Raw genomic sequence first — 8,395 nt, 5'->3', positions numbered from 1 at the left:
GGTGGATAGGACGAAGAGGAGTAGTTGAGTGGCCAGCTAGGTCACCCGATTTAACCACACTTGACTTCTTTCTGAAGGATTATGTAAAAACTGAGTTTATGTTGATAGCCCACAAAGCATCGAAAAACTCCAAGAAAGAATATTAAATATATTGATACACCTCCTAATATTCTAACAAATTCGTTTGAAAAGTTTGTGCAACGTTTTTACTATTGCCAGGAAGTAAAGAGAGAACATTTCGAATATTTGTTGTAAAATTATTGTTTTTTTTAATGTTAATTTGATCTATTGTCAGTAATATATTATTTTTTTTTAGTTTTTTCAGAGGTTTCATAACAATGTATTCACTATTTACGGTCATTAAACCAGAGTTGTGTTATTTCTAGAATATTTTGTGAATTATTTGGAAACAGCATTTAAATCAATCTGTTACGCTGGCATCTTTATTTCAGTTTATGTACCCTCAGTTCTAAAATTTTTACAATGATACGCACAAGTACAATTTTTGAATAAAGGAATAAAGTCCTACCCCAGGACTATGACAAAGGTATTATCAAAGCTAGCTACGATTATCTGATTTTCGGCATTTTTATTTTTTGACAATTTATTTTACCATGTTGGCAAAAAATAAAATAATGCATGCGTTACATATCTGAATTTAAACAAAAATGCAGTATTTAAAAACGGGACATCCGACTACTAGTGCTATTTAAAAAAAATTAACTTAGTCCTGCATCTTAAAAACAAATGAAGTATAAAATTTTAAAAAATTGCGGAAAATAGAATTCTCGCGATATTCAACTGCTTCCATATTTTTTAGTGACTTTGTATATAGTAACCACTCTTCGGCATAACGGAAGTGGTGCTCATTGCCGTTTGATTACCAACGCTATTGCAGTTGTAGCCTATTTGTCTGATTGATTCCCCATCACTTCGGCTATGCCTAACTCTGATAATAACATTACTACTTTCGAGATTTTCATATATTTATTTACACTAAAAAACTAAAAATGTCTTTAATGAATTTAATTATACAATAAAAATGTTAAAAATAGTAAAACAATAACTTTAAGACTAGAAACAGTAGGTATTTAATGCCGAACTATATTAAAATATAAGAAATGAGCCGAATCTAGTACAAATTAAGAAAAATTGGAACAGCAGGGATACAATGTAAGTCCTCTATTAGACTAAGTATAACCTACTATTTTTATAAAAGTGAAAATTTATTCAACACTCTTTTTATAAAATTTGTAAATATAATTTACTAGAAATTACTTTCTTTCATGAGAATGTAGTCTTCGATAACAACAAATGTAAGTTTTCAGTGCAATAGTTCCTCACTTTCTTTTGTTAAATTCTAACCTCCTACGCAATTATTTAGTTTCGTTTGAGAACATAATTTTGGCCGCAATTTATCTTTACAATTGCCAGCACCACATTCTGTCCTCTACGTCTCCATAAAATGTCTGCAATTTAGGTGACGGACGAGGTTCCTGAATATTCCACAACGTAGGCACGGGTAAGTAATAACTCTGAAAACGAGGTCTTGGAAATAAAAAAAACACTATTAAGGTACTGAAACCTCAGTTTATTTGGAGCAGTCTCTTAAGTATATAAACAAAGAAATGCGAGCTTTTAATATAAAAATGTGGTTTCCTCCAAAGCATCGGGAATCGAGAAGGAGTCCGGTTCTGGTCAAAGTTGCGAATTTGTTACTTTTACTTCAAGGTCATAAGCTAGGATCCAATTGGCGAATGACTAGTTCCATGTTTTCCAGTGTAAGCGGAATTTTTAGTGCAAGTCCTTAAGAGATATGTGTCTTAATCCAATGTCGGCGACAAACCAATCACTTTTAATAATTAACTCCCACTTAAGACACATATCTCAGATGCAGAGGGTGCACTTTGAGGGCAGTTTAGTCGGGTTGGTCAGAGTCCGATAGAATCAGTGTAAAATAGTGGTGGGCGTGAAGGCCCAGCTGACAGGGCCGGACTGGGGTTGAGTGTTAAGAGCAAAGGGTTGGGTGTTAAAATAATAATAATAATAATAATAATAATAATAATATTTATTGATTCCAACAGGATACACCCACTTACCGGAATCAAGTAAACACAACAGTTACATTGTACTAAGTACATAAAAGAATTAGAAGAATTAAATAACATAACATTGATTGTAATAATGATAACAACTACTTAAATTATACCATAAATTAATTAACTAAATGACTTAAATTAATAACTAATAATATATAATGCAATAACTACGACTACATCTGGATGCTGTATTTGAATGAACTGAATACACGCAAATCGTTTAAAGTTCTACACTACTACAAGTCTTTCATACATGAACAAACATAATTTACAGAATCAAAAAATATATCACAACTGCTAGCAATATCATTGAAAAGAGAGCACATTAAGGCAACAGGAGATCTAGCTAGTGCGTTGGTACGAGAAGCAGAAATGTAAAATAACACATGTTGGCGAACTGCAGAAGAACGAGGCATTAAAAAATTTATTTTGCCAAGAACTAAAGGGCAGTCTAATTTATTATTGAGTAGGTTGTACAAAAATCTTATTGTTAAAATATTGCGACGTGTATAAAGAGATAAAATATTAAACCTATCTAGCAGAGTAGAGTGATTGAAACCCTGAGGAGGATATACAGCATCTTGTTTAAAAGCCAACCATTTAAGAAATTTTCTTTGAACGGCCTCTAGACTACTACGATGAACTGCGTAAATTGGAGACCAGATAACAGCTCCATATTCCAGCCTCGAACGCAATAGGGAACAAAAAAGTAATTTCAAAGTGCTTTCGTTATGAAAGTCACTGCAGTTTCGGTAAATAAATCCATAAGTTTTATATGCCTTAGTGATAATCTCAGTAATATGTTTTACAAAAGTGAATCTATTATCAAATACAACACCCAAGTCCTTAAAGCTGTCTACGCGTTCCAAAACAGATCCATTTATGTTGTAATCAAAGTAAGTAGTCTGATTTCTTCGTGTGTATGAAACAACTTTGCATTTTGCGATGTTCAGGTTCAAGCGATTCTCCGTACATGCAAGATCTAGACACATTTGTAAAACAACACAATCTTGTATACCATTTATCTTAGTGAAAAGCTTAAAGTCATCCGCAAACATTAATTTCTGACAAGTAATATTATTAACTAGATCATTAATAAAAAGTAAGAATAGCAGAGGCCCCAAATTTGATCCTTGTGGTACACCCGACGTTGGAACAAAAGGCTTAGAAGTGAAATTTCTATACTTGACACAAAATTGTCTCTGACGCAAATATGAACAGAAAAGTTTAATTAAGGATTGAGAGAAGCCAAAGTGATTTAATTTTTCCATCAATATAAAATGATCTATTTGATCAAAAGCCTTTGTAAAATCGGTATATATCACATCGCATTGCCCTTTATTATCTATGACTTCTGATACATACTGAGAAAAAATGGCCAAATTCGTAATCGTCGATCTTTTCTGAGTAAAGCCATGTTGATGTATAGAAATTGACTGCTTAGTTTGATTATAAATATCAGAATATAAAGTTGTTTCAAATACTTTGGCGAAATTGCAGAGTAGAGAAATACCTCTGTAATTGGTAACATCACTTGGATTTCCTTTTTTTAGAATCGGACATATATACGCATGTTTCCATAAAGAAGGGAAAACTGAGTGCTTAAGTATAAGATTAAATAATACACTTAACGGATGCACTAGCGACCATGCACAGTCTTTAAGTATGAAAGAAGGAACGCCATCAATTCCCATTGTGAGGGAGTCCTTTGATCGTTTCAGAATTTCCAACACCTCCTGTGATGAGATTGGAGAAGCGATAATTTGTGCAGAAGATCTAATTTTAGAGGGTGGTTGTGTGTGGTCCCTAGGAGTAGAACAAATAAAGACACTGTTGAAATATTCGCCAAAAGCATTAACGATGTCTGAGGGGGTAGAGAGTTCGGTACCGTCATACACCATAAGACCAGGAATTCTGGTAGTCCCTTTTTTGGATTGAATAAAAGCCCAAAACTTTTTCGGGTCTGCAGAAATAGACTTCTCAGTGTTTGATATGTACCTTGTGTACGCTTCCTCTATAAGATATTTAGATCTTGATCGATGGAGCTTAAACAACTCCTCATACTGGATCGTTCTGTATTTTTTGTAATTTTTATAGGCTAAAGTTTTTTGTCGAACGCAACGTATTATTTCACTCGTGAACCACGGAGGATAGTGTTCTCTATGCTTAGAAGAAGAGTATTTTGGTATAGCTAAATTAAACACTTCGTAAAGCTTGTTATAAAAATGAAAACAAGCTTTTTCAACGTCGTCTATATTCTGTAGAGGAGTCCAATCGATGGACGAAAGACTTTCATAAAGTAAAGGGTAGTTGGCTCGTTTAAAATTATATCCATTGTTACAATTCATCATGTTGAAACGAGGGTGTGCCTTGAGTGAAGATATTAGAACAATTAATGCAGACCGGCGGATGGTGTGGATCATCCTTGACTAAATAATATTTGGCTCTATCGACAACACAATAAAAGTTAGAAAAAATTAGATCTAGACAACGACCATTGGAATTTTCAATATGATTGTATTGTTGCAATGAATGTAATTCTTTAAAAAAATTTAATATTGAACAAAATTTATCGTTTAAATTGGAGGAGAAGCCCGGAGCATTGAAATCGCCTATAATCAACGTTTGGTAATTTTCCATTAGTATTTCAAGAGACGTAAAAGCATCGAAGAATAATTCATAATTCTGAGAAGAAGTGTTAGGTGGAATATATAAGACGAAAACTGGTAATTTACGGTTGTTACGATTAGTAATTTTGACACCAACAATATCTATGCAAGGAACAACGTCATTGATGCTCGATAGATCCAATTCAGTGGCAGTGATAGAGTTCCTCACAGCAAGAAGCACCCCACCACCTCTTGCTACCCCTAGAGATTCTAAGGCGCGGTCTTTTCGATAAATAGTAAATATATCTGTGGATAATTCACTGTTCAGGATATCATTGGTTAACCATGATTCGCTTATAGCTACAAGATCAAATTCACACTGTGTAATTGTATTGTAAAAGTTAGCAACTTTAGACCGCAAACCCCTTACATTTTGGTAAAGGATGTTTAAAGACTTGCAAGTGGGTGTTGGTGTTAGTTTAAAGACTTGACTATTTTTGGAATGCCATTAACATGTCGAATTCTCAAGTTGGTTTCACCATTGTTCAACCTAATAATCATGTCGTTTTTGACTTGCTTATAATAGTCAATTTGTCGTGGGGTTTTGTCAAAAGAAATCGATACCTTTTTGTGCTCAGGTGAATTCCGTAAAGTCTTGGCATTCTTTATAAAACTTAGAACTTCCAGGTCATTACGTAGAATGATTTTTATAGGTCTGGCCTTAGTATCGGATCGTCGACCCAATCGTTGAATTTTAATATTATCGTCATCAAAGCTGGGGTTAATACATTTTAAAATATCCTTTACTGACGATTGATCACGCTCAGACGAATGAACTTGGTCGAGCTCGACTTGTTGTTCGTCAACACCGAACATAATCAAATTTTGCTTCCTATTTTGACGCTCCGTTACTTCCGTAACAATATCTTCAAAGCGATCTGACTGTTTGTTGATAGATATTTGTAAATCGTTCAATTTAGCTTCAAAATCAGCTCTTAAGTTGGTGATAGAAGTGGCGATCTCATTTTGAAGCGCGGCAATTGTAGATTTTAGATCTTTAAATTGTGATATATTGTTGTTACAATTGCTGCAGACAACTTTGACAGCTTTGGATTTTGATCTTGTCCATTTCACGTCGTTTTCGGATAAACCGATACATTTTAAGTGTAGAGGTTTCTGACATGCATCGCATGGTAAGGATGATGAGTTAGATACATCTAAGCTACAATTAGGACAAATAAGCATAATGATAAGCAAGACAGGGACACAGAGCTTCACACCCAGGGGCCTATCAGGGTGATTATCTATAAACGTACAGGAAGGCCACGGTTCAGGTGACAAAGAGGTGTGGGTGTGGAAAAAGATTAGCAAAAACAGCAAAAACCCTGTCAGCTGATTTTTACAATTCAATAGCAGTTACAATGTAAATTAATGTTTTATACGACAAGACAATAATACGTTTATGAAACTTTACCATGTGTAGAATGAAGAGACACGCTATCAGATGTGCCAAATTCAATAATTAACATCGATTATACTCGCAGTTAAAATCACAAAATACGCACAACGAAACACTCGCTACATTCAGCTCGAAAATAATCCGAGTATAATATATAGTATAATAGCTCGAAAATGTTGATAAGAGAAAGTGGCAGGTTCAGGTGAGCCTGAAGCATCAAGACTAGTGTGAACGCGTAAAATCTCCGGCAGATATGATATGTTCCTGAGCCTTAGGGCGTACTCGGGTGCGCCTGTAAGGACAAAATATAAAGACATGCGTTTTCGTAATATAATACGCTTGAATGAAAAGTGGCGTGGTGTGGGTAAATAAAGTATAATAAATTAAAGGCACGCTAAAATTAAAATTGCCTTCAATTTATTAATTATTACTCTAAGTAGGGAAGTTTATCGGATAGGAATATTTTGGAAACAACTCTAGGTAAATTGCCCAAATTGTTGGCTCATTTTCTCCCACTTTGTTGCTTTTTTGACATTTTGTTGTTGTTTTGTTTTGCTGTCAGTTTTTGTTGTCTTTTTTGTTTCGTTTTGGACCCCTTGGTTGCCTGGTCTGCCTGCCTGATGTTCCTCCTCTGCCTGCTGTTTGCCTGCTTGCGGGCCGGGTCTGCCTGGTCTGCCTGTCTGCCTGCCTGCCTGCCTGCCTACCTGCCTGGTCTGCCGCTTCCTTTGCTCGCCCGAATAGCCAGAACAGCTAGAATCGACAAAGCAGACAGCTGGCCAGCGGGCAAGGCAGACCCGCCAGACCAGCCAGACACACTAGGCAGCCGGCCAGGAAGACCAGGCAAACCGTCTGGTTTACCAGCCAAACAGGCAAAGCAGCCAGAACATGCAGAGCAGCTAGACCAGAGGGTAGAGCAGCCAAACTAGATAGATATGTGCCCTGTGTCCTGTGCCCTATGATCAAAATGCTTCGTAAACCACTGAACTTGGTTTCACTTTATGTTTGCTTTCTTATATTCGAATAAAAATGATGTAAACACTTTCACTTTCAATTGAAGGTAAAACCGACTTTTTGCTCGTTATAAACCCGACTTTTTGCTGATGATAGTTCATTCATGCATTCATTCATCGTTACATTAATTCGTTGGAAAAACCGAACCAGTCAAGCAGCCCGTATAGAGTATGTGGTCAAGTGCTCGCCTGGTAGGTGAGAAGACGTGGGTTCGATTCCCACGGCGGGACTGAGGATTTTTCTTCGCTTATCCATTCATTGTTAAATTAATTCGATGTAGTAATCTAACAAGTCATGCAGCCCGTATAGAGTATGTGGTCGAGGTGCGCTCACCTGGTAGATGGGGAAGACGTGGGTTCCGACTCCCACTGCGAGACTGGAGGGTTTTACCTTCGCTTACAAGCGATACTACGAAACCACGATACTACTAATATAAACAAGGGACAAGGGACAAGGGACAAGGGACAAGGGACAAGGGACAAGGGACAAGGGACAAGGGACAAGGGACAAGGGACAAGGGACAAGGGACAAGGGACAAGGGACAAGGGACAAGGGACAAGGGACAAGGGACAAGGGACAAGGGACAAGGGACAAGGGACAAGGGACAAGGGACAAGGGACAAGGGACAAGGGACAAGGGACAAGGGACAAGGGACAAGGGACAAGGGACAAGGGACAAGGGACAAGGGACAAGGGACAAGGGACAAGGGACAAGGGACAAGGGACAAGGGACAAGGGACAAGGGACAAGGGACAAGGGACAAGGGACAAGGGACAAGGGACAAGGGACAAGGGACAAGGGACAAGGGACAAGGGACAAGGGACAAGGGACAAGGGACAAGGGACAAGGGACAAGGGACAAGGGACAAGGGACAAGGGACAAGGGACAAGGGACAAGGGACAAGGGACAAGGGACAAGGGACAAGGGACAAGGGACAAGGGACAAGGGACAAGGGACAAGGGACAAGGGACAAGGGACAAGGGACAAGGGACAAGGGACAAGGGACAAGGGACAAGGGACAAGGGACAAGGGACAAGGGACAAGGGACAAGGGACAAGGGACAAGGGACAAGGGACAAGGGACAAGGGACAAGGGACAAGGGACAAGGGACAAGGGACAAGGGACAAGGGACAAGGGACAAGGGACAAGGGACAAGGGACAAGGGACAAGGGACAAGGGACAAGGGACAAGGGACAAGGGACAAGGGACAAGGGACAA

The sequence above is a fragment of the Zophobas morio genome, unplaced genomic scaffold (genome assembly GCF_036711695.1).
Source record: "Zophobas morio isolate AGI-343-1 ecotype UQ-CSIRO unplaced genomic scaffold, CSIRO_AGI_Zmor_V1 ptg000012l, whole genome shotgun sequence".
Lineage (NCBI taxonomy): Eukaryota > Metazoa > Arthropoda > Insecta > Coleoptera > Tenebrionidae > Zophobas > Zophobas morio.
Note: the sequence above shows the minus strand (reverse complement) of the source record.